The sequence below is a fragment of the Peromyscus maniculatus genome, chromosome 5, assembly GCF_049852395.1.
Source record: "Peromyscus maniculatus bairdii isolate BWxNUB_F1_BW_parent chromosome 5, HU_Pman_BW_mat_3.1, whole genome shotgun sequence".
In the NCBI taxonomy this organism is placed as follows: Eukaryota; Metazoa; Chordata; class Mammalia; order Rodentia; family Cricetidae; genus Peromyscus; species Peromyscus maniculatus.
The window spans coordinates 18,865,001-18,892,162 of record NC_134856.1 but is presented as its reverse complement, the minus strand read 5'-3'; the positions used below and the strand labels follow the sequence as shown (position 1 = coordinate 18,892,162).

At 44.4% G+C, this 27,162-nt stretch overlaps 1 protein-coding gene across 7 annotated transcripts in view; it reads right to left on the bottom strand.

Annotated features, from left to right (window-relative positions):
* Abcc12 (ATP binding cassette subfamily C member 12) overlaps positions 1-27,162 on the bottom strand; it is a 993,341-nt gene that overhangs the window by 959,185 nt on the left and 6,994 nt on the right. For 5 of the 7 annotated variants that reach the window (XR_013051183.1, XM_076571780.1, XM_076571779.1 and 2 more), the window contains exons 2-4: positions 25,464-25,558; positions 9,064-9,216; positions 2,878-3,019 (exon numbers count right to left, since the gene is read on the bottom strand). The gene's annotated coding sequence lies outside the window, so the exon portion shown is untranslated. The remainder of the gene's footprint in view (positions 1-2,877; positions 3,020-9,063; positions 9,217-25,463; positions 25,559-27,162) is intronic. The other 2 variants (XM_076571782.1, XM_076571784.1) reach the window with 2 other exon arrangements.

Here is a 27,162-nt window from a genome sequence, read left to right as displayed (position 1 = left end):
GTTGCAAACTTACTCCGAGTCAAACACCTGGCCACAGGTCTGGAGCCTGGTTTAACATGTACATTACAGACAACACATCCTCTGCCACTTTGCTGGATGTCATGCAGAATGGTTAGCATTAACTGCACAGGCCAAACCCTGACTGGACAGTTCCTGGGCACCTTCAGGGGACTCATTAGCTACTCTTTTGTGAATCTATGGCCTTTGATCTAGTTGGCTTGGGATCACATGTCTCCACAGTGGAGGAATGATTTCATGTGTGCAAAGGACTCCAGCTCACTTGTCCAGTCCCTGAGCTTTGCCCTCCTGGGGCAGTGTCCCACGAGGACCAAGGCAGGATTTATGGAATCAAAGCTCAGGAGATACTGAGCTAAGTGCTCCTGGTAAATATAGATGTTGCCACACTCAGATCTGAGTGTGAGCACAGCACGGGAATCGATGTAGTTGAATTCTGCATGTGCAGGCATGTTTTACAAGACGTGACCAGTGTAGACATAGTTCACCTCAGGGGGATCCTGAAGAGCAAGGACACTGCTTTGGCACCCCCCAATAATTTCTCCACGATGAGGAGACGCCAAGAAGAGGGAAGGCCACAAACTGGAAGTTAATGAGTAAACCTGAGGGAGGGGGCCCTGAGAACCCCACAGTGCTTTGCCTACAACCCTCCTGTGGGCCCAGTAACAATGACCCTTGACTGGCCACTCTAATCTATGCCACCTCTCACTTACCTAGTGCTAGGGCATGGAGAGACCCAGGCCCCAAGGCACAGAGGTTACTAACTCCCCAACTAACTCCTAAAGAAACATAGTTAAACTTCACTCCCAACCCAGCCCGGGAATCTCTGACTGTTTTCCCAAGTGCGGTGTGAGTAAGCGCCAGGATTTGCGTGTGAGTAGCATGGAGGGAAGCGATCTCTCCAGCAGGAGCATGAGTGTCTGAGATTGCTGTTTTGTTCCCACAGGGGAACCCTGAGCCTGCCTGGGAGTCTCCAAGGTTGAGAAGATAAAGTAACAGGGTGGGGCAGAGAAGGGAGTCGTCCACATCTGGGGACAGTGGCTGAGCCCAAGGTCTGTCCTCACTGTGTGTGTCCCCTCCTTAAGTTCCATCATCTTTCCCGACTAAAGCATTCTACCCCTTCCTCCCCAGCCTTTCATTATCTACATTGTTAAGCTCAGAGGAGTTAAAATGCTGATCTAGTGAATAACCGTAGGACCTCGGTCTAACTTAGCAATTGCTAATGTGTTTGCTGTTTCTGAAGTCTCTTCTAGGCTCCTATGAATTAGCCTTCTCCTGACCCTTGTACCTACCAATGGACCTACCAATGTCCAGTTTTCACACGCCACCCCTCAGAACTTTCCAAACCAAAACATGTGACAGGAGCTCACTATGTAGCCCAATCTAACCTTGAACTCACTATTCTGCCTCTGCCTCCCAAGTTCTGGCATGATGGGCATGCAGCCACCACTCCTGGCTCCAATATCTTCATTAATAATGTGTTTCCTGTATTTGGGCTAATATATTCTGTAATTAACATTAAAAAGAAACCTTTATATTCCCCCCAAATTATAAAAATGAGTCTGATGTGTCAGTTATATATTTTTCCTAAAGAATATTCAAATAAGCTGGTGAGATGGTTCAGCAGTAAAGAGCACTGGCTGCTCTTCCAGAGGTCCTGAGTTCAATTCCCAGCAACCACATGGTGGCTCACAATCATCTGTAATGGGATCTGATGCCCTCTAGCCAGAGCACTCACATAAAAAAAAAAGTAAATAAATTTTAAAAAATATTCAAATAAAGTCTTTTGCTTACTGAAACAAAGTGTTGGTCTACATCCCAAACAAAACCATCTCATTTATCACTGGAGTGGGCACTAGCCACAGACACGGTGCTTATACAGCACACTGCCACAACCCTTGAACTCCCTCACAAACCTCTCCACATTCCATCCATCAGACCCTTCCATGGCGATGACTCACCCTCATCTTGAGGCTTTCCCATGTTTAAAACAGCGTACTTGACCACAGTGTGGTTCCCATGTCAAGCCACTTGGCTGGCCCTCAAGTCTATGTCCCCACATGAGTCTTTTCATCTTCAGTTCCTCAGTATGACATTACCTCTTTCCATAGCTCATGCTCACATGACCAGGATCTCTACAAATGTCCTCCTGGACACAGCAACTCCAGTCCCCATCTCCACCCTGTCTCTGCCTCTCCTCCTGCTTTATTTCTCAGGCCAAGGATTGTGCTTATTTGCTTATTGGTTTGCCTAATTGTTTTTGAGGCAGGGTCTCACATTATAGCCCTGGATAGCCTGAAATGCAATATGTAGACCAGGTTGGCTTCAAACTGTCTCTGCCTCCCAGGTGCCTGGATCAAAGGCCACTGCCTGGCCTGACTACGTCTGCCTTATTCTCTACCCTGTCGATGGGGCTGAGCACATGGCAGGGCCTCTGTAAACAGAATGAATAAATCTCTGTCTGTCCCACCCTGGATTCTCTCCTATGGCAACAGAACAGGAGCCAGGATTCTGGTTAGCTGAAATTCATTGGGCTCCCAGGCCCAAATATTTTTTTAAGGAAAAGAAAATATGATTTCATTTTATCAACTGCCATTCTTGAGTATGCATATATAACATTCCATGCACACCACAAGATTTTTTTTATCATCAGAGTTCCCATTTTTACTGTGCATACTCATAAACAGAATTATTATAAAAACAAACTTTATAATACAAAATGTTATAATCTGTCATTACTAATACTATAACAATTTTCTTCATTTTACAATAGTTAATACAGTTGTATAGCTTGGAGAAAACCAACCATTTTGCACAAGAGATTCATTTAGCTTTTGGGAAGGTTTTATGACATGGTCTTACCATTTAGCATTTGCTGACCTGGCACTCAGTACAAAGTCCAGGTTGGCATGAGCTCTTGGTAGTCCTGCCGAAGCCTCTGGAATGCTGCAATTACTAGTGTGCACCACTGCGCTTGGCTGAAGGGCTGAGCTTTTTAACTTGCCTGTTGGTGCCAACGTAAGCATTAGTCAAACAACCATCCCATTTCTCCCAAACTGTCTGTCTCAGTTGCTCCCTCTTGTCTGTTGGTCCCTCTGCACAGACCCCAGTTGCTTCTCCTCTCTATCAGTCCCCCTGTAAGATGCTTTCTTTTCTGAAACACTGTTTCACTGTGTAACTCTGGCTGTCCTAGAACTCATTCCAGAGACCAGGCTGGCCCGAATCTGCCTGCCTCTGCCTCCCAAGTGCTAGGATTAAAAGCATGTGCCACAATGACCTGACCTTTTCTTTTTTTAAAGATAATGTCTTAACTGATTTTTTTTGTCTTCTTCAAGGTTACTCTCAGTTGTACATTACGATTTAATAATCTTAGAATTGTTTAAAAGTATTAGCTAAAGAAAACGTAAGAGTTAACATTTATCAAGAAACACAGGATGTGGACACATGGTCAATAGCACATTTTTTGTTTGTTTGTTTGTTTGTTTGTTTGTTTGTTTATTGACAGCACATTTTTAAAGTAAAGTTGCTTTTAGGCTGGGCATGTAACTCAGTGTTAGAGCACTTAGCACATACAAGGCTTTATAGCGTTGACCACCAGCTCAGCCAAAGGGGGATGAGTAGAGCAGACAGATGGGCAGGTAGAGCTCTGAGGGGGCATGTCAGGGATCACTACAGAAATGTGCGTGTTATTTTAAGATGAATATAAATGACCATCTTTGTTAGGATATTGTCACCAAATTCACATGACACTTACACTTGCTTTTCTAGAAAAAGACAAATGGCAACTTGGTACATGAATTCTAAAATGGTCTTTTAATAATAATTAAAAAAAAAAAACCCGGAGCAAGATATTGGGGTAAATGCTGAAAGATCAGAGAGACAAAGGAACAAGCCACTGCCACGTCTTACCTCACCAACTCCACGAATCCTCTGACTGAAAGTCTCTGAAGCTCTCCAGCCGAAAAGCCTGCAGCCGAAAAGGCTTTAGTTGCTGTCTCCTCATGCCTTATATACCTTTCTCTGCCTAGACATATTACTTCCTTCTTAGTGCTGGGATTAAAGGCCTGTGTGCCTCACAAGTACTGGGAGCAAAGGCATGAGACCCCAAGTGCTGGGACTAGAGGTGTGTGCCACCACTGCCTGGCACCTATGTTTAATCTAATGGCTTGTTCTGTTCTCTGATCTTCAGGCAAATTTTATTAGGGTACACCATACATCACCACAACAACTAGCACCAAAGCAGACAGCACGAATAGTGCTAGTCCGCAGTCCTGGACCAGGTAGCTAGGCTCTAACAGGGAACACTTCTGGGGCAGCCAGGCACCACAGGAACAGACCTATAGTGCTCTTTGCACACTTTGTATTTACAGTTGCATCCATAAAAGGAAGGTGGACAGGCACAGAGGACCCCAGGATGCAGGTCCCTCCATTCAGACATGGTTTATTTAGCAACTTACTGCAGCTTACTCCTGGTTCTAAATGCTGTCATCTCTGACAGCCAGGTCTCCCAGAGATGGAATAGCCAGCTCACAGTGGCCTGTCCCTAAGATCTCTGCACTCCGGAGGAAGAGGAGAAGAGGGGAAGGGGAGGATCCAGAGTTAGAGGCCAGCGTGAGATACATGAAGAGACCCTGTCTCAAAACACTGAGGGCCCAGGATGTAGTTCAACGGCAAACTACACCAAAATCTTCAACATTACTTAATAATGGTGAAACATGCAACATACATCCTTACCAAAAAAAAAAAAAAGGCAAAATGTAACTCAAAACAAATGTCTTACTCATTTTAAAAATGTTTGTGTTGTGTGCCATCATTTAAACCATTTTCACTTTGGCAGCAGTTGAAAAAGTCACAATAGAAAATAAAGTCATTGGGGTTTTGTGGGAGTCCATGGCAGTCCAGCTACTACCTTTCCCACCTTTTCTAGAGTTCTTAGGAGGAGGAGAGAGGGATAAGAAATATTAGGTAGAAAGAGAGACCTAGTCCACAAGAAGAAAGACAGAAATACAAGATAGCTCGAGGAGGGCCTGGATCAATACCCAACAGCTTCATCCTTTATTGAAAAGGGGCTTTTATAACATGCCAAGGAGAGGAGCAAAAGACCTCCTCCTTGCAGGATCAAAGCACACCATACAGCCAAGTGTAGTGGGCAGAGAAAAGAGGTCTGTTTTGTTTTGTTTTGTTTTTCGAGACAAGGTTTCTCTGTGTAGCTCTGGCTGTCCTGGAACCTGATTTGTAGACCAGGCTGGTCTCAAACTCAATGAGATCCACCTGCCTCTGCCTCCCAAGTGCTAGGATTTGAAGTCTTAAGAACAAGAACATGATCTAAAAATGAAAAGCAGAACAGAGAGGAGTATTAGTAGTGTTTTATAGCACCAATCAACAGACTCTAGCTCACCTCAGCCAGGTCCCCACCAAGCAGTACAAGGCTGGTGTGCTGAGCTGTGTCCAAGTAACTCATGGGACAAGGTTGGAAACCTGCAGGGACAGAGCCCAGTAGGACTATGAGCTTGACCACAGACTTGGTTTGAGGCTTGACAAAGACTTCCTGTTCTGTCAGGCTCTGAAGAGGTGCAAGATAAAGCCCATTGGCTGTAGAACAGTGGGTGAAACCATGGAGACTCTGGAGTCCTTTACCGAGCCCCTTACCCGCTACAGGAATCGCTGCTGCCTCATCTTTAGCTAATTGTGTGTTCCCTCAGAGTCTCCAGGTCCCCCCTGATAAAATTGGAGTCATAATACATTTCCTGGAATTGGGAGGGTTAAACAGCTCTAAAAATACACTAAAGCCCGAGGAGCTGTACAGATTTAAAAGGTCAATATTACGGTGGGCATGCCATATGTTATAACATGGAAAGGACTCAGAAGAGTTCCTCTCCTGGCAAGTATTCCATCAGTATCAGCTCTCAGTATTTCATACACATAGGACAATTTACCCAGGGTTGCTTAAGACCAGCAGCTTCAATGCCACTGCAATCTCACAGACCCTGGGCTCCAAGCTGAATTTACCTATGACTGGCCCTTCTTAAGGCACACATCAATGTGACCTCTAACAGCCAACAGCCAAGAGGCTGCTGGGAGATCAATGAACATTTCCCTGTAGAAGGGCTCTAAGGTAAACATCTAGTTTGGTGTCCTTGGTCCACTGAAGTAGAGGAGGGGAAGTGGCTTGATCATCTGCTCAATATCACATCTCTAGGCTCCCCTACCCCTAGGCCATGGCACCAACAGACTGGCCATCTTCATTCCTCAAAGTATTTCTCAATCCATTATTTAAGTGCTACAGCTTGAATACATAAAATCCCCTTTCCAGGCTCACGTGGGAGGTCTGGCTGCCAGATGATGGGCTTCTGGAAAGTGATTGAATCTTAAGTTTTTTGATCTAATAGATAGATTGATGGAGTCTGAGTAGACAGTTGGGGGGTGCGAAAGGAAGAGTGTCACCGAGGATGGGTCCTTGAAGGCTCTGTCTCACCAAAGGCCCTTCCTTGATTCTCGCTTCCTCTGCTTCCTGGCTGTTGTGATGTGGGCTGCTCTGCTCCACTGTGTCCTTCCTGCAACAACAGACTGAAACCTCTGAACTGTGACCCAAAACAAACAGTTCCTCTCTAAAGTTGTTGGGGTCAAATGCTCTATCACACTGGTAAAAAGTCTGCCCAGCAGAAAACAGGAGCAAATATAAGCGAAGAGTATCTATCAAGGCCAATAATAAAGGGGCCAGGAAAGAGGGGTGTTAACTCAATACAGACACATTACTACAGTCACAGAGCGCCCTCAAGTAGCTCTCCTTGAGAATGTCCAGGTCCTGCTGACCAAGCAGAGCTCTCCCTTAGGTTTGCTTTCTCAGGAGGGAGGGGGACACAGGAGGGTCAAGAACAGATTAAAAGCCACCTTGATTCTGATGCCTCTGAATGTATTTAGTTTAATTAGAATCTTAGTTTTCATTTCTAAGATCTTTTGTTAAATACTTGAGTTATAACAATCAGAATTTTCACAATCACCAGAAGAAATTAAAAGGCAAATAGGCCGATCCCTCGGAGATTCCCAGCACTCCTGGGACTTGGGGCAATAGAAGCACAAGAATAATGCCAATTCTGTGTGTGGAGAACCTGGCAGACTAAGGATTGTCCCAAGCAGTGAGGAGGGGGCAGAGGAATGCTCGCTGCTTCTGAGTGCCAAATGGCAGGGTGGGTTGTTAGTTGGTTAATGCCCCCCCCTTCTTGTAGTTGAGCTGATTTTTCAGAGATTTAGTCTTTACTTTTGAAGATTTAAAACTACAAAGGTGAATTAAACATCAAAAAAAAAAAACAGAGCATTTTCTAATAGAAAGAAATGAATATTTTTCAAAATTAAGATACAAGTGTCACAGATTTAGGTACTGTTTATTTTAGAACCTTGGTGTGTTGGCCAGGGCTTTCTGAGGGACAGAACCAGCAGAATGGGTGTGTAGTACAGGGGGATTTGTGGCTCTCTTCACACTGGACAGGCTGAGAACCCCATAGCTGCTTGGCCAGTGATGCTCAATGTGTCCGCAGGCACAGTCCAGCACTGACGGCCTAGCTGGTCCCTGGAGAACCACTGGTTTGGGGTCCACATCAGAAGTCTGGAAGAGCTATGTCCTGGTGTCAGCAGAGGGTGATATCAAGTTGGGCAGCAGCAACAACAGGGTAAATGAGTTCACAAACAGGGTAAATGAACTCACCAAGGAGACTCGAAGGCAAGCAATAAAAAAGCAAAAAGCTTTTCCCTCAGACCTTACATCTGGGCCACCACTGGAAGAGTGGGTCTTTTCACATAGATTAACCTAACCAAAAAAAAAAAAAAAAAAAAAAAAAAAAAGCCTCAGAGGTATGCCTAGAGACTAGTCTTTTAACTGACTGCAGATCCAGTGATGCTAACAACCAAGATTAACCCTTACCATGAAGTCAACCTCAACCACCAGGCACAGGTGCCAACCCCAGGCCTTGGGGAGGATCTCTCCTCCTGTTCCTGGCTTGGCTGAGAAGTGATGAAAATCTTTGCTTCATCCTCCCAAGACTGAACTTCACATAAACATAATTTGCATTCAGACTGTGAGGAACAATGGGTCCCTCCTTTCTTGCTGGGTATCCTTATCAGAGCTTCTATGTGCTTTTCTATTACTGTTATAAAACAGCATAATCAGAGAAAGTTATAGAGGATCAAATTTATTTAAGCATAGTGTTCCAGAGGGTAAGAGTCCATGATGGCAGAGCTGTGGTGCAGAAGTTGAGAGCTTGCATCTTGAGCCAAAAGCAGGAGACAAAGAGAGAGAATGGGGTACAATATGAGGTCTTGAAACTTCAAAACCCACCCCCAGTGGCATACTTCGTCCAGCCAGGCCACACCTCCTGGACCTCGCCAAGTAGCACCACCAAATGGGAACCATGTGTTCAAATGCCCAAGCTATGCAGGACATTCTCATTCAAACCATCAAACCCTATTCCACACCCTGGGTCTCAGCCTTTCTGAACTCCGTTCACTTAGGAAACGTTTTATTTTTGTTGATTTCTGACATAACCTCAAGCTGGTTGATTCCCAATTTATCCTTCAAGAAACTATCCTGGGCCCTCCCCACAACTTCCTCTGCCGTCCCCAAATGGAGGCTGAATGCCCCACCTGTTCCTACAGGCTTTGTGCCCCATCCAGTGGTAAACATACACCACAGTACAATGGCCTGTTGTCAACACTGTCTCCTCTATTTGATTATAAACCCACCATGTCCCAACCCCTTCTTGCATTGTTCACTCACAACCATAAGCCCGATGACCACTAACAAATCTGGCATGGTAATATTTGATGATGATAAGTCAGGGAAGAACGGTAGTTCCAAGAGAAGGTGTGCTGCCATGGACAGCTTGATGCTATGGCCGTATCAAGCACATGAATTCTGACCATAATATACCTGGGATGTCAGCCTTCTCGGTTGTCAAATGCAGGTGTTCACATCCATTTGAATGAAACTTAGGACAATTGTAAGCAGCTATACATGACAGTGCTCAGCAGGAGACCATGTCAAGGGACACTGACCTCTTAGACTCATGCTCCCAGGAGCAAGAGAGTGCTGAAAAGCTGTCCTCATTCTTATTTGCCCAGTAGCCCAGTGGATCATCAGCAACTGTGGCATTCTGGAAAAGGCTGAACTAGTGGGGAAGAGAAAACCTGTCGTTGATTGACAAGGACCTGAGGGAAAGAAGAGAGAGATGAAAAGGTCAAACACAGGATTTTTAGGACAATGGAATGATTCACTATGATGCCAAAATGCTGGGTACATGTCGTTGTACCTCAGCCAAAATCTATGTGTGTGAGCCCTAATATAACCAATGGACTTAAGAACATACTGATATTGGTTATCTAATTTTTACAAATGTTCATTTTACAGCAAGATGCTGAGAATAGGAGAAACAAAAAGATCAAGGTGGGACAGGGTGTACAGGAATTATTTTACTTTCAATCAGATTATTTATAAAACAAAACCTGCCCCCAAAATGTGTTAACTAAAAAAATAGAAGTTGGGGGTGGTTGGGAGTCAGCCTGGGCCCAGCTCCATGCCTGTACCACATCCTCAAACTTGTGCAAAGTGGTAGACAAGCTTTTCATGGCCTTGCTGAAGATGTCTGGGGAGCAGGTCCTCTCGGATTATTGGCATAAGACTGAGGCTAGGCCGGGCGGTGGTGGCGCACACCTTTAGTCCCAGCACTCGGGAGGCAGAGCCAGGTGGATCTCTGTGAGTTCGAGGCCAGTCTGGTCTCCAAAGCAAGTTCCCTGTCTCGAAAAACCAAAAAAAAAAAAAAAAAAAAAAGACTGAGGCTCTGTACAGCCAAGGATTGACTAGTGTGCTACCTGGGTTTGCCACCATCCTGCTCTCTTGGTTGCCATTGACCTTTAAAAAAAAAAAAAAGAACAGAGGTCCGGACCATATGCATGCAGAGAAATGTAGTGGGAGAGCATCCTTCTCCCTGAGGTCATGCAAGATGGAGGGTCTGGTAGAGGGTGAATACATGTCCTGGACCCCATGCAGTATGTAGGCTGTCTTCCCTTGCTTAACCTCCCCATTGCCCTGCCATGGACTAGGCCCCCACTGTGCATCCCTTGGGCCCCAATGGCTTCCCTTTCACTGTGATACAAGCAAGGTAGAAACTCAAATCCCTATGGCCCTTGCCAGTCTGGCTCCAGGTCAGAGCCTGACAAGGAGAGGAGCTGATGGGGACTCTGAAAGGTGAAGAAGGGTCGTGGAGAAGCCCTTACTCCCTCATAGCAACCTGAACGTGTGAAACGTGGCTTTGCCACTGGTGTCTGTCCATCCACGAGTCACTTCAGTTCATTCTGGCCACTGGTCACTGATAACCACATTCCATCTCTTCCAGCCCTTCCAGTGGTAATGGAAGCCTCTAACGGGCAACATGAAGTCTTTGGAAGTTCTAAATACTTAATATGGCTTCCACTGTCCTGTCCATTTAGTACTCAAGTCCAAAGCTAACTAAGTAGAAAAACTCGGCTTTGGCTCCGAGTGTTGTATTCCTCAGGTCCTAGGCTAGGCTCCTTAGCCTCTCTTGATAGTGTCCCCACAGACAAGGAGAAAACAGGGCTGCCTAGCCTGGAGTATGGTCAGCAACATAAAAACTACCTAACACATGCAGCACACCAAGGCTCTACCCTTACCCCGGAGCACATTTTAAACAAAGCTTCACTAAAGAGGCAAAGCCCAAGCCAGAGGGAAATTTCCCTGAAGAGAGATGCACAGGTTCCCAGGGACGGCTTGTGGACAAAAACCTCCTAACCATCCCAAGAGGCCTGTTCTGCAAAGCTGGAGGCCAGGACCAGGAGGGAAGCCAGGCATAACTCTGTCCCAATAGCTCTCAGATCTGGCACTGCCCTCTGGGGCCTCAGGGAGCAAGAAAATCCACTGCAAAAATCCCCCAGAGATGCAGCCTATCCCATCATCTGGAACAGCCAACAAACAGATCAGCCACTAAACACTGATGGTAGTGAGAAAGAATGATCCCACCACGGGAAGGGAAGTCACGATGGATATGTAACTTGAGAGGGAGATGAAGTGATGCATGGGTGCCTCAGGTAGGAGGAAGAAGGCAGCTACTGAGAGAGATGCTTAGCTACCCCAGGCTATTAGCTCACTGGGTGAACCCACCTCAAGCATCTTGAAAGACTGAGAATAGCTGGGTAAAATTAAAGAGCCCTGAATTCAAATCCCAGCTCAGAGTTCAGCTTCTGGTTGTAGGACCCCAGATAAGTTACCAAATGTCTGTGCCATTCCTCCTCCTTGCCTATAATGTGGTGACAGTCATACCAGCCTCACAGCATGCTGGAGACACTATGAGATAACATGTGTCAGGCACCCTGACTTCTAGAGGAGAGTTCCCCTTCCATAGATTCTGATGGTTCAGTGTTAGAAATAGTAATATCAGCTACCCTTTCTATGGGATGACTTGGCAAATGAGTCACTGTTGTAGAATATTATTTTAAGGTGTGATAATTTTGTTTATGTTACATTTTTTAATTCTGTGAAGCTCTGTTACTGTACCTGTCTAAAATACCTGATGGTCTAATAAAGAACTGAATGGCCAATAGCAAGGCAGGAGAAAGGATAGGCAGGGCTGGCAGGCAGAGAGAATAAACAGAAGGAGAAATCTGGGAGGAGAAAACAGAGATGGAGGAGTGAGAGGAGCTAGGAGTCAGAGAAGGAGGACTCCAGGGGCCAGTCACCTTGGAGCTACACAGCAAGCTACAGAGTGAGAGTAAGATTTACAGAAGTAAGAGAATGAGAAAAGCCCAGAGGCAAAAGGTAGATGGGATAAGTCAAGTTAAGGAAAGCTGGCTAGAAACTAAGCCAAGCTAAGGCCTGTCATTTATAATTAAGTATAAGCCTCCGTGTGTGATTTATTTGGGAGCTGGGTGGAGGAAACCCACCCCACACACACAAAAAAAAGAGCCAAAATACCAACAAGTCACAGTGATTATGAATGGTAGGCATTTCATGTTATCTAGAAGACAGGTAAGAATTCTTATTTGATTAAGGTATTACCATACCTTGGACACAACTGGAATGTCACCCACCATGCTCTACAATTGGTTCTCCACTTCTTACTGCAGCAACTGCTAATATGTACAGGGACCCAGGCCCTGCTTTTCATCTTCCTACCAATTAATTTGCATAATAAAAATATAGTCAGGCAGTGGTGGTGCATGCTTTTAATCTCAGCACTCAGAGGCAGGTGGATCTCATGAGTTTGAGGCCAGCCTGGTCTACAGAGAGAGTTCCAGGACAACTAGGACTGTTATATAGAGAAACCCTGTCTCAGAAAACCAATATATAAATAAATAAGTTGTGGTGAAGTTTATCTTCTTCATAGAGAATTAAGCCATTTGGGCAAGAAACTGTTCTTGCCTGGACTGCTTGACAAAATGTTGTATAAAACAGACATGTAGGACTCATAGGAAGGTGACCACTGAACTTTGCAAGGCAAGATGGTCCTTCAGGTTCTTGCTTCGCAGAGGAAACTGCCAAATATTCTACAGGACACAGGAAGAAGTGACTAAAAGACTCTAGAACTATTGGCTGAACATGGATGCCCCAACAATACAGAGGAACTTTGGATGACTATCCAGGCAGGTAGCTGTCTCTGTCATTTCCAGGTTTTTGGAAGTTGCTTACAAAGCACTTCCTGTTTACTTAGGTTATATTATATTATATTATATTATATTATATTATATTATATTATATTATATTATATTATATTATATTACATAGTAAAATTATATACAACAAAACAGCTTGATAACTGTTTTGTTGTATATAATTCTACTATGTTAAAGTTAAAACCTTCCTTTTTGATTAGACAGAAAAGGGGAAATGCTGTGGGATAATGCCTTCTGGGGTCTTTGATGTAGTTGAATACTAGATAGTTATAATTTTCTTAGGTTATGATAAGAAATAAGTTAGACATGAAACCTTAGACTCACAAATATAGGATAGATAGACTATTTCTTTAAATTTGCCAAATATAAATAGACTAGATACTGTAACTATAATTCTTGCTTGATAACTGTTTTGTTGTATATAATTTTACTATGTTAAAGTTAAAACCTTCCTTTTTGATTAGACAGAAAAGGGGAAATGCTGTGGGATAATGCCCTTGTACATTGGTTTAATAAAATGCTGATTGGACAGTAGCCAGGCAGAAAGTATAGATGGGATGAGCAGACAAGAATTCTGGGAAGAGGAAGGCTGAGTCAGGACACAGAGAAAGCAAGATGACAAGGCAGACTGAGAAAAGGTATCAAGCCACATGGCTAAACACAGATAAGAATTATGGGTTAATTTAAGTGTAAGAGCTAGTCAGTAATAAGCCTGAGCTAATGGCCAAGCAGTTATAATTAACATAAGCTTCTGTGTGCTCACTTGGGGGACGTGAGTGGGAGAGATTTGTCCTGACCAAATAAATAAAGACCTTTGCCTGTTATTTTGTATAATGTGTGTATATGTGCACATGCGAGAATGTGTGTGTGTGTGTGTGTGTGTGTGTGTGTGTGTGTGTGTGTGTGTACAAATGTAGGCAAGCCATGGTGAGCATGTCAGAGTCAACTTTCAGAATTCGGTTCTTTCCTTCCACTACATGGAAACTCAGGATCAAACTCAGGTCATGAGCTTGGCATGAAGTCCCTCTACCTGGTAAGCAATCCTACTAGCCCATCAATTATTATTTTTTCCACCCCAGCAGATTCATATCTCTGACACTGAAGGGGCCTCTCTCAACCCAGATGGGCTTTACCTAGGGACAACGGTACTGGATGATCTGTGATCACCAAAGGTTAAGCAGAGATGATAGCTCTCAAATTCTTATCTTATGTCGATGAGGAGTAAAGATGCAGGGAGAGGAGGAGTGAGCAGAGCAGACTCCTGAGAAAGTGAGAGGAATTCCTGAGAATAGGGGGGTGGGGGACTTAAGGAGGGAAAAAACCACAGAGTTGCTTACCCAGGGCTATTTAGAGGCTTATGGTAGAAACTACACAAAGACTGAGACAATTTCTGTTGGAATTGCTTGAGGGGCCCACTCTGTGTATGCCCCTCTGGCCTAGCCGACAAGATGATGATACACTGCTTTCATACCATTTACCCAGTTGGGGGCGTCACACATTAAAGCCCTCTGTCCACCTCTAACCTGTTCTCTTGGCTGCTGTCCTGGCTCACCTGCAGGCCTCTGACCTTTGCCAGCTTTGTTAGTCTCCATCCTTGCTGGAGTTGCTGGTCTCTTTGGCTAACATCTTGCTGACTGTTAATAAACAATGCTCTCTTTGTTCTCATGTCTCTAGAAGCTGTGTATAGTTATATCTCAAGCCCTTTGTCCCTACTGTCTCCAGAAAACTAACTCCTGACTCGCCAACATGGCTCCTACAATCTCTCAAAAAGAAAACGGAACCCCAAATGAGAGAAATTGCAGGTGAAAGATATTGTTCCACAGAAAGTGAGAGACTGGCTACTTTATTGCTGTGGCAAATCATAAGATACTCTGCTTAATTTGTGATGAATTTGTGCCAGTTCTCAAAGACTTACACTTGGGGCATGAAAAGTAAAAACATTCCACCTAACTCAGTGTGTCTCAAGGATTGTGTTATGTGGACAAAATAGCAGAAAAGCAAAAGAGTCTATCTTTTCAACAACAAAAATTTGAAAGTTACATTTTAAAAAAATTTTTAAAACTAGTTATGTGTTAGTGTATTTGAGGGCAAAAAAAATCAAAGCATGTTAGTGATGGTGAATTTACTAAGCAATCTGTGGAGAGCGTAACCAATGCAATATGCCCTGGGAAAGGAAACTATTTTTACAACTCAGTTTGTTTCCCTGGCTGACAACCAGGCAAAGTAAGGAAACTGAAACAGGTATTAAAGAAGTTTTTGGGTACAGCAACCAATTTTAAATTTTAAAATGTGTGCTGTGATGACCGATGACAGTGCCGATGCTACAAATAAGGATGGCTCAACTTGTCTCTAATAAAAGGCATTGATGGCGAATATAATAAAGTCACTGAATCAATGGGTTCTTTAGTGTCATTAAGAGGCACTTGAACAGAGATTTATATGAAGTAGTAAAAACTATGTTAAAGTAATTTTCTTTGTCCATTGCCAACATCTCTGATGTAGTTACTGATAATGTCTGACAAGAGGAGATAAAAGACTTTAAAAGTTAATAGATGATACAATTGCTGCCCTAAATGCACATTTAATGAAATTTCATTGTATAGTGCATCAAGACAACACATGCACAAAAGCATTAAACATTGTGGGTAACATTGTGCAAATCATCATTAAGTATATGGGTTTCATAAGAGCCAAGGGATTACTGAGTCTCCAGTTCCAGGAATGCCTGGAAAGTATTCATGCTGAGGGGCTGGAGATATGGCTCAGTAGTTAAGAGCACTGGCTGCTGTTCCAAAAGACCAGGTTTCTATTCCCAACACCTACATGGCTCACAACCATCTGTAACTCCAGTTCCAGGGGATCTGATGTCCTCTTCTGACCCCCATGGGTATCAGGCAAACACTCTGTGCACATACATAAATACAAGCAAAAAACATTAGTACAGTTAAAATAAAAATAAGCAAATCATTTTTTAAGTGTTTATGCTGACTGTGGTAACATCATCTCCTTTTGAAGCTGAACGCATTTAAACCACACCTAAACTGACACTGAAATCAAAGCCCCTCAGTGGCCAGGGCTGGGGACCTTTTCTCTACTGTTTCTTCATGCCATGTATTCCTTATCTGTCCAGTGGGTTTCATTACTCAGCAGAGGTACAGGACCTAAAGTCTAGAAAACACAGGAATAATGAGTGTTAGGGTCCGCAGATCAACCCACAAAACACTACCACTCATGTATGCAAAGGCAAGAGCATTTATTTCTCAAGAGAAGAATTCTTTCATGCAGAGGTCATCCATGCAACAAGATGGCAACAACCCCCAGAGAAGCTCATAGTTTCCTTTTATAGACAGCTAGAGGGGATTGGGTCATCCTAAACATGATTGGCTAAGCAAGCAGCTAATATGCTTCTGATTGGCTGGGGCTGTAAGTACTAAATCATGCCTGGCATGCAATATCTCCCTCACCTGCCTTACCAGAAACCGAATCTGAAACAGAAATGGAGACCAAAACAGAAACTGAAACTCAGGTTTTGTAGAGGCTGGAGCTGGGAGAAGTCCACCATGGTGCTACAGTAGCCTCTCATTCCCTCCTTGAGTAGAGGTTCAACTCAAATCCTAGAGTTGTCTCTGTGTCAGGGCCTACCAGGTCCTGATCTAGTGTTTTGTACTGCTGTCTTAGAACCAGCAGCTGCACTATGGAGTTCCATTTTTTGACAAACTTGACCAGAGTATTGATTATTCAGGGTCCACAAGTTAAGGCCAGCATCAGAAGGACCAAGGGACTGACCAAAACAGATATCAGAGTTGTTAGCCAGGGTGACTACTTAAAGAGCAACTCATATCATCACTCATTTTGTTGCTTTTCTAGTTGTCTATCATGTAGTCTTTTGATGATCACCAAGTCTCCTGGCTAGAACCCATGAGAAGCAGGCAGAGGTGCCTTCTCATAGACTGTACATAATGGGGCCAAAGCTGTTTCTGCATATGGAATAAGACTCATAGGGAGGAAATAAACTGTTGGTCATCAAATTCAGCTAAAAATTCTGCCTTAAGGTTGGGTAATAAGGGTGGGGGTCTGGTGTATATTATCTTGAACGAGATTAAGTTCAGGGTGTAAGGAGAAGTGCGAACCTGGAAAAGAGTGAAAGGAAAGAGAGATACCCTGTCACTGCCAATCTCAAGGGTTAATTTAGTTAAGGTCTCCTTTAGAGTCCAATTTATTCTTTCTATCTGGCCTGAACTCTGAGAGTGATAGACACAAGGAAGCTTTCAATTTCTTCCTATAACCTTAACTAGCTTTTGGGTTACACGAGAGATGAAGGCAGGTCCATCTTCTGAGCCTAATAAGAAAGGTGGCTCAGGATTTCCTGGCAGTCATGTTGAGGGCCATCTAGGTCTGGGAGCAGGGTGGCTGGGTTGAAAGTACTACTAGAGGTAAATTGGACTCAAGGGAGATTCCAAAGCAAAGCCTGCTAGTGAGTCAGCCTGGTGTTGGTCAGCCATCTATCATATGGATGTTTGAGGATCCCCTCTATAGCATGTGGTAGAGTTACTGTAAGGGCCTGGTCAAGAGTCAGTTTGTGGGGCTGGAGAGATGGCTCAGAGGTTAAGAGCACTGGCTGTTCTTCCAGAGGTCCTGAGTTCAATTCCCAGCAACCACATGACAGCTCACAACCATCTACAGTGAGATCTGGTGCCGTCTTCTGGCCTACAGGCTGAACACTCACTGTATACATAATAGATAAATAAATCTTTGAAAAAAAAAGTCAGTTTGTCCGAGTCCTTGGCCAGCAAGGCCATGGCCACTATTATGTGGAGCCATGGGGGCCATCCCATTGCCATCAGATCTAGCTTCTTTGACAAATAGGCCACTAGCCTCTTCCAGAGCCCAAGAGTCTTGGTTATGACTCCTGTGGCTACTCCTTTCTTTTCATCCATTTTTAGGTGAAATAGCTTTGTGATGTCTGGCAAGGCCAATAATGGAGCCTCTAGCAAGACTGTTTTGATTTTGTTGAAGGCCTTCCATTTGCTCAGTCAGTTCTAAAGGAGTCCCTCCCCAGGGTACTTCATGTAATGGTCTAGCCAATTCAGCAAACCCAAGTATCCAAAGCCTACAGAATCCAGCTGACCCCAAGAACTCCTTCATCTCCCAACAGTTGTGGGCCAGAGGATTCTTAGAATGGTCTCTTTTCTTGCCTTCGACGGCCATTTTCTACCCCCCTTGAGTATGTACCTCAGGTAGGTTACCTCAGAGACATACAGTACCCCAGAGTCCCCAAAATTTTAAGCAATCCCTCAGTAGCAGTCTCACAGACCTCTAGAGAGTCTGTGGCAATCAGCAAGTCATCCACATACTGTAACAGACTGACATTTGGGTAGACACATCTGTACCCACCCGAATCCTTGTGTAGGGCTTCATCAAAGACAGTGGAAGTATTTTTGAATCCTTGGGGAAGCCTTGTTAGGGTCAGTTGTCTGTTGAACCCATTGTCTGTGTCTGACCATTCAATGGCAAAGAGCTGACTGGCTGGTGCCAAGGCCAAGCTGAAGAAGGCATCCTTGAGGTCTAGCACTGTATAGACAACCTGTTCGGGTGGCAGGGTACTAAGAAGGGTATATGGGTTGAGCACAGTGGAATAAATGTCCTCTACCCCCTTGTTTACTTCTCTGAGGTCCTGCATAGGCCTATAGTCAGTAGATTTGGGCTTTTTGACTGGCAGCAGGGGTGTATTCCATGTGACTGGCAGGGGACAAGTGCCAGGAGCTATTTCTAGCAGTGGATGGGTCCCAGCAGAGGATGTAAAAAGTTGTTGGGGGAAGGCCAGTAGCCAGGCCATGGTGGTGGTGAGAATCTTTCAGCCTGACTGACTAGCAGCCAGAGTGCTTCTTTATACAGAATTTAGTAAGCAGTGATAGATTCATGTCGTTCCAAAACATAGATCATATTATTTTTATATTTGGAAATATATTTCACTTCTTCTTGCTCATCTTTTAGTCATCATTAATAAATTATGACAGAACAGAGCTATTATTTCCAATCATTTTCCCTCAAGTTTTGACATCATTGATAAACAGAGTTATCATTTTTACTCATTAATCCTATAACCTAAATTTTAAGAATGTAGAAGCACATGACAGTCTGTTCTCAGGCCAGTAGCTTTTGTGGCTACAAGGACACTAGACCAAAACAAAACCTTCAAGCCAGCCAGGGCATATTGCCATGTCCCAATCATTGTATTATTAACTCTTAATGGTCAGAGTGCCCAAGAAATATCTTCAGGCCAAAGTTGCTCAGTTATTATCCAAATTCTGACATAACACAATGTTTCTATTTTATATCTGTATAGAATTTGTTTATAAGTATAATCCTGGCATTCTGTTGTTCTTTGGTCATATGATATTACAGTGAATGTGCATGTGCTAACTTTTCTCAGAAAAGGAGGCCCTGACACCTCATTCTTTTATCATCTATCCACTCCAGTCTTTACTCATCAATATAAGTCTCTGTGTAGCTCAGAGGTAACCTCAGCTAATCTAACTTTGTTGCTGTATATGCCATGTAATTGTCTGAGTGTATAGTGGGAAGAGGCTTGCAATCTGATCTGTGGCCAACTCCTCTAGCCCACCAAATCTTGTTGACCTTTTAAAGTTTACTTTGTTTGAGTATCTTGTTCCTGAGGGACAGATGTTTAAAGAATATATCATAACCTCATAAAGAGACCTCTGGCTTCTTTATGGGTGTCACACTCTCCAAAGCATAAGGAAGACCTTCAAGTGGATAAGGATATCTCCCTAAAAGCAGGAGGGATAGTATAATCAGGACTTTCTTATGGAAGTGTAGAAGCAGTACTCCTGGGAGAAGACATAAATGATTCATAAGAAATTTTCCATCAATCCAATGTCCCCAAATTGTACAAATATTAAAAGTATCCCTACACAGAGAAACCCTGTCTCAACCCCCCCCAAAAAAAAGTATCCCAAGTATGCAACAGGTAGAGATGAAAACCAAAGGCGGCATGGCAGCTATCATGTGCCTCAGCTTTGCTGGATCTTTGTCAAGCAGCTGTGCTGGCCTTATGACTTTTGCTGTTTCCATCAGGTATGGATGTGCCAGACAAGGATTCCTAGCATCTCAGGCATCTAATGCTGGGGGCAATCCCTTGCTTAGTGTCTCTGGGCATTGGGTATTGTCTGATGTGAAATGGTATAGCACTGGCCTTCAGTTGTACCACCACAGGGGCCAGTGTTTGGCTAGTCCTGACACTATCCAATCTCTGCCCAGGCTTGGAGAATTTCCTGGATTGTTGTAGCAAGCTCCTTGCCCCTCCATCTCTTTTCCACTCTGGGAGATCTCTGAACAGCTTGTACTCATCTATGAGGGCCATAGTGAGAACATAGAGGGGTTCCCCTTTTTTGTCAGTCACCATGATCCCAACCTGGTCAAAGTGGATGTGGATCTCCATTTTGGTCAGCAGGTCCTTCCACAGCAAGGGGTATGAGTATTTAGGAATGACCATGAAAGAGTGGGTTACCCATACCTTCCCTGTATCCACCAATCTTTGGGTAGTCCATGAATAATGGCTCATTCCTGTGGCTCCTTTTACCCATGATTTCTTTTGTGATGTTTGGCCCTGAGGTTGTTTTAGGATGGAGTTTTATGCTGCTGTGTCCACCAGGAAGTCAATGGGTCTCCCTTCCACTTTTAGGGTTACCCAAGGCTTGAGGAGGGGTGCCGAGCCCCATCTCCTTCAATCACTCAGCTCTCCCAGCTCTAGTACCTTGGTCCCCAAGCCCCATCATTCAGAGCATTCATTCTTCCAGTATTCCAGTTTTTTGTTTGTTTGTTTTTTGCAGTAGGCGCATTGGTCTTTTTGTAGATGAGGCCTATTGTCCAGTCTCTGCTTCACCTCCCTCCCCCTACATGCTGAACCCCCAAATGCCAGTCTCCTTAGATCCTGTCTTTTTGCTTTGGGGTTGGCTGAAGCTGCTAGCAGGGTCTTAGCCAGCCCCTGAGTCTGCCTACCTTCAGGAGTCTCCCTATTGTTGTATACTTTCTCAGACACAGCTATGAGTTCTGCTAGTCTATTACCCTTGAATCCCTCCAGCCTCTGTAACTCATGGCAGATGTCTGGAGCCAACTCATTGACAAATGCCAGGCTAACCACAAATCAGTTTTGTGGTGCCTCTGGGTCCAAGGGCATATAGGTCCAATAAGCCTCCATGGGTCTCTCTAGAAAGGCCCCTGGTGACTCCTATTGCCCCTGACATACCTGACTTACTTTGGATAAATTTGTGGGCCACCTTGCAACTGCCTAGAGACCCACCCCCCATTAGAGTTTGGTGGTAGACCTTCAACTTCTCACTAACTTCCTCAGTACTGAAGTCCCATTCAGGTCGGATCAAAGGAAAGCTGGCATTGATGAGTTCCAGGTTTATGGTGGATCTCCTGTTGGAGCCCAGGACCAATTTCCAGGCCTCAGCCAGGATTCATTCCCTTTCCTCCATGGTGAAGAGGGCCTGAAGTGACTGGTAACAGTCATCCCAAGTTAGATGATGGGTAAAGAGAACAGACTCTAACAAGTCAATTACTTTGGTAGGCTTCTCAGAGAACTTCGAGTTCTGCAACTTCCAATTGAAGAAGTCGCTAGTTCCAAAGGGCCAGTGGACCAGCTGCTGCCTGAATCAGCCTCTACTGGCAGCTTCTCCCTCCACAAATGGGTGCACATGTAAGGAGGACTCCTGACTCCTCCTGGGACTCCCCACCATCCCCTACCAGCCCTCAGGTTGATAGGGGGTAGTGTTAAGAAAATTTCCTCCTCCAGGTCTCCTCCTGAAGGTGTAAGACAGGGTAAAGAGGAGCCGAGAGTTGGAATTCCCCATCCAGTTTCCATTTCTTTTCTGTCACTACTGCAACTACCGCCTGGGGTGGTGGCAGAAAAGGTTTTAGCCATTTAGGGGGCTTCTCTACCAACATTTGCCAGGTAGTGATAAAAGGAACCTGATCCAGGTGCCCCAGTGACTCATAGACTATGTCCTTCTTCACCCAGTAGATAGTGGGGAGATCGCATGTCCCTTCCTCAGGCCATCCTACATTGAGTGTTGGCCATTCATTCCTGCAAAGATAGAGAGCCTTCTTTCCAGGCAACAAGTCCCAGGTCGGTGGCTTGAATCTGAAAGTCCTTATAGTGGTTCGACAAAAGGCTCAAAGGGGTTGAGGTTGTCTGCCCCATTTCTTCTAGGAGAATAAAAGTGGTCATAAGACAAAAACATAGAAGGACAACATAACACACCACACAATGTACCAGTATGGCACACCAAAAAAGAACCCAAATCAGGACAATGGCTCTCTTTCTGTAAGCAAGCCCTATCTGGCAGGAGTAACCTGCTCTGTCTCACCTCAATTTCCAGTGGGACCCAGTCCTGCTTGGGTGGGTCTGAGACGTAACTAACCCACCTGGCACGGGTGCCACTAACATGTCCACCCGGCTCACCCGGGCCTCCAGGATCAGCTCAAGCCTTACAAAGTCACACGTAACAGAGATGAACATAGACAGAGAGCTCTCACTTAACAGCCAGGTTCCTTAAACACTCAATATGCCGTGGGTCTCGGGGGAAAAATCCTGGATGAGCCCCCAAATGTTAGGATCTGCAGATCACCCCACAAAAGACCATCACTCACTTATGCAAAGGCAAAAGCATTTATTTCTCAAGAGAATTCCTTCACACAACAAAATGACAACCACCCCCAGAGAAGCTCACAGGCTCCTTTTATAGACAACCAGGAGGGATTAGGTCATCCTAAACATGATTGGCCAAGCGAGCAGCAGCTATACTAGTATGCCTCTGATTGGCTGGAGCTGTGAGTGCTGAATGATGCCTGGTATGCAACATCTCCCTCACCTGCCTCATCAGAAACCAAAACTAAAACAGAAAATGAGACCTAAACAGAAACTGAAACTCAGGTCTTGTAGAGGCTGGGGCAGAGAGAAGCCGACCATGGTGCTACCGTGGCATCTCAATGAGCACCAGCGAAAACATGGCTGGGAGAGCTATCTCGAGTTGGAAAAGCATTAAACCTGAGTGTGGTTGGATCTGTGCAAGTCAAGCCCTCTCATTTCACGTCCTCACATGCTCTGTCTGACCCATGTTTGGCAGCTATGACAGCCCCATGCCTGGAGTCTGGTTCAGGCCCAACTTACCGCTGGCTGTCCACATGTGGTAGTTTTAGACATTCCCACTCTAAAATTTTCCTATGGTCCCCTTCTTTGGTATTTGGAGTTCCGGCACAGGGTGGGTAAAAGGAAGAAGAAAATGGACGTCTCCTGATAACCTTTCCCCCTCTGGAGTCAGAAGTCCTAGCAACACCCTCCTTCCAGGTTTCTAACATTCTCAGAAAGGACAGTGGTGGAGGTGGGATTCATGTTGGTCTGACCTGATTATCAGGATTTCCAGGAAATCTGTGGCCACTCAGACCAAGTCATCCCTGTTTGGCCTCTGCCATAACATTCACTTCCTGGATTCTCCAGGCCTCCTAGCCTCTACAGCGTGTATCCTTGGTTGCTCAGCTGCTCTCTCTATTGCCCACGTGCATATGAGGATCAAGAAGACCTAGTACATTGCTCAAGCTGAGATTAGGAAGGAATGCCAGAAGCTCCAAAGGGTCGGCGGTCTTCTTTTCCTACACCACTGTCAGCACTGCCCACAAGGGCCTGTCTGTGGCTCCCTGTATCTCTGGTGTTCCTGTGGCAAATCGCAGCCCATCTAGAGAGAAAGCCCAGGCGCAAACGCAGAGGGAGAGGTGCTGTAGAAAGAAAGTCCCGAGTAGAGGCCTCCATGGAGAGCCAGAACAAAGTGGTCGCCTGGTAGACTAGGTGTCACGCCTAAGAGGGGAGAGGAACCTGTGGGGCTTCTCCTGAAGCTTCTGTAACAGATGCCTCCATCCCCACCCTGTTACCTCTCCCACCCCACCCCACCGGATTACTTCTCTGGGTGATCTCATTTCACAGACATTCCCATCTCCTCACAAAATGATCCAGTCTCAAAACTAATCATGGGACAGTCTGGAAATAAGATCTTTTTAAAAAATATGCAAAGGTGTTCACCTTTGTTATTCTTTAGGAAAATGTGAGTTTAAATATAATGTTAGCAAACATTTGTTGGGCAACTGCAAGTGTTGGCGATGATCAAAAGCAAAGACTCATCTCATACAGTGTTGCTGTGGAATGCTAAGACTGAGTGCTGTAACTCACTTGGAGAGTGTGAGGCTCTGGGCTCCATCCTAGCATTGAAAGAAAAAATGTCATCAAGGAGGCTGTAGATTACTACCACTACTTAAAGAATATCTGATGCCATCTACTTATACAGATGATTTTTGGATAATTATAAACCAACAATTCAACTAAAACTGCCTTTTAGAAAGCCTTTCAGGGGACTGAAATGGTGGCTCAGCAGTTAAGAGCACTTGTTGTTCTTACTGAGGACCAGGATTCAATTCCTAGCACTGATATGGTGGCTCACAGTTATCTGTCACAACAGTTCCAGGAGATTTAATGCCCTCTCCTGAGGCATCAAGTATGTACATGATACATATACATACATGGAGGCAAGCACACACATAAAAAATAAAAATAAAATCTTAAAAAATTCTCTCCAATATGCACAGAACAGATGTAGAAGGAAGCACACTGAAGTGCTTTTGTAAAAGACAAAGATGGGAACAACTTCATGTTCATCTAAAGAAGTGTACTCTGGAATCTTCACATGTCAGAATGTAAGCATGGAGGCATATGCTTATAATTCTAGCACTCTAGAGATGGAGGTAGGGAGGTTGAAAGTTTGAGGCCATACTAGATGATGTAGCAAGGACCTCAAAAAATAACAACTATATAAAAGAAAGTGTATTAAATATGGAAGAGCTCAAACGCTGAGTTAAAAAGACAAATTTCCAAAGGACAAACAAAAAAATCAATATATAAACTTTGAAACATATGCAAAAGGAACTTTATCACACCTGGAGATTTATACATATACTGTACAACCACAAACACATTTACAGAAACAAGCCACAGAGAAAGATTGGAAGGTGGAGAATGGATCAACTTCAGATGGAATAAATGGTTCATTATTTGATATGTTTGGTAGGTATATGGGTTTTCAAGAATTATCTTCTAAGCCTTTTTAAATCCTAATATTTTGTTCCCTAAAATGCAAAAATAATGGGCAAGAAGATAAATAAAAAAGGAAGAAAGAAAATGCAGTCCTTGAGGCGATTGATGGGTAACTGCCTGATGAACGTCTGGATCCAGAGCAACCATATCACTGCACAACCCTTCACAAGCAAAAGTCAGCATGGTAATTCACCTTCCTGGGGAGTGTTCCCTTTCTTTGTAAATTGAAAACCAGGGGTCCACCTATACATTTTTTAAAATAATGGAAACCTTAAAATTTGTTTGTTTTTAAATTAGCCACAACATATTTTACTGATTTATGATCTCCTATTGACAGCAAAGGAAATCCAAGTTCATATGACATTCTCTACATGCTATGATTTAGATGTGTCCCCCACCCCCAAATATCCATGTGCTGGAGCTTGGTCTCCAATAGGATGGCACAGAAAGGTGGTTGGGACTTAAGAGGTAGGGTCTCATAGGAGGAAATTGGATTCGGGGGTATTGCCTTTATGATGGGTTAATATCTCTTAGTTACTTTTCCATTGCTGTGAAGAGACACCATGATCAAGGCAACTTATAGTAGAAAGAGTTTACTGGGGCTTACAGTTCCAGAGGGTTGGAGTCCATGACCATCATGGTGGGGAGCATGGCAGCAGGCAGACAGGCATGGTGCTGAAGTAGTAACTGAGTGGCTACATCCTTATTCAGCAAGTAGGAGCAAAGGGAGAGAAAGAGTGATGAGTGCTAACTGGGAATGGAGTGAGCTTTTGAAACCTCAAAGCCCACCCACCAGTGGCACACCTCCTCCACCAAGGCCACACTTTCTAATCTTTTCCAAACAGTTCAACCAACTGGGGACAAAGTATCCAAACATATGAGCTTATGCAGGCCATTCTCATACAAATCAGTACAGTGTCTTTCTCCAGAAACCAGATTATTTCTCTCCAGTCCAGATTAACTTCTCCCAGCAGTAAGCCAGATCTTGAGAGGTTGATACCATAGGTCCCAATCTACAGATAGTTACCCCAAAATAGCATGTCTACAAGGCAAGAGTGGGTAGCTGTGACTGAACAGGTGGGCAGATGTGGCAGACAGAACTTCCCTAGTACAGACCAAGATATGCCCACAGTCTTGGACACCTGATAATCTAACACCCCTGAGACTTAAAAGAGGTTTTTCAAATTAGCTCAGTAAAAAAGGAGGAAATGAATTTTAGTTAATTAAAAATTGACAACTCTTAAGATGGTTCAAAAGATAAAGGCACTTGCCGCACAAGACAGATAACCTGAGTTTGATCCTCAGAAACCATGTAAAGGTAGAAGGAGAGAACCAAATCCACAAAGTTGTCCTCTGGCTTCTCCAGCACCACCTTCAGCCTCATTCTGACTCAATCTGTTAACTGCACCTTTCCATTGCTGAATCACCAACTTGGGCTGGGGTGTCATCTAAGATGTTTATACTCTGTACACTACTCAACAGACAGGACTGCCATTGCTTGAGGCTTCACAGAGACCACAGTGGCAAGGTCAACTCACAGGGCATCTGACGAGTTAGGAGTCCAGGGCAGAAATCTAAGTTACTGAGCATCATACAAGGTCTCCAGAGAGATTGGCATGGCAGGGAGTTCCAGGCCCATCCCTCACACAGGCAATGATGATGCAGAGGCCAGCGTTTTAAGTCTTAGACTGCCATGAACTACTGAGGTCTCTGTAGAGATGAGTCCAAAGGCTGACAAGGCCCCATCTGTAATCCCAGCACTCAGAAGCCAGAAGCAGGAGGAGTGTGAGCTCAAGGGCAGCCTGGGCTACAAGAGACCCTGTCTCAAAGGTGGGAGAGTAGTGGCAGACTTTCTTGTCACTGCTGTGCATCAAGGTCACTTCCTTGTGATCTTGGACAAGCTGCTTGACTTTGCTAAATTTCAGCCCCCCCATTAAATTCACTCATCCAACAAATTCTTAGCAGTACCCACTGTTCTCCTGGAGTAACATATCTCTAAGCTTGGCACTCTTCAAAATACTCTGTACGTATGTTCATTCATTCAAATCTCACAGCAGCCAGAGAAGGGCAGTAACCTAATACCACTTTATAGAGGAGACCTGTTCTTCCCATTGGAGGAAAAGCTTTACATATGAGAACTGAGCTCTCTGTCCCCAGTGATTTTCTTTTTCTTTTCCGAGACAGGATTTCTCTGCGTAGCTTTCGAGCCTGTCCTGAAACTCACTCTGTAGACCAGGCTGGCCTAGCTCTGCCTCCCAAGTGCGTCACTACCACCTGCTTACAATCTGTTTTCTGAAAGGATAAGA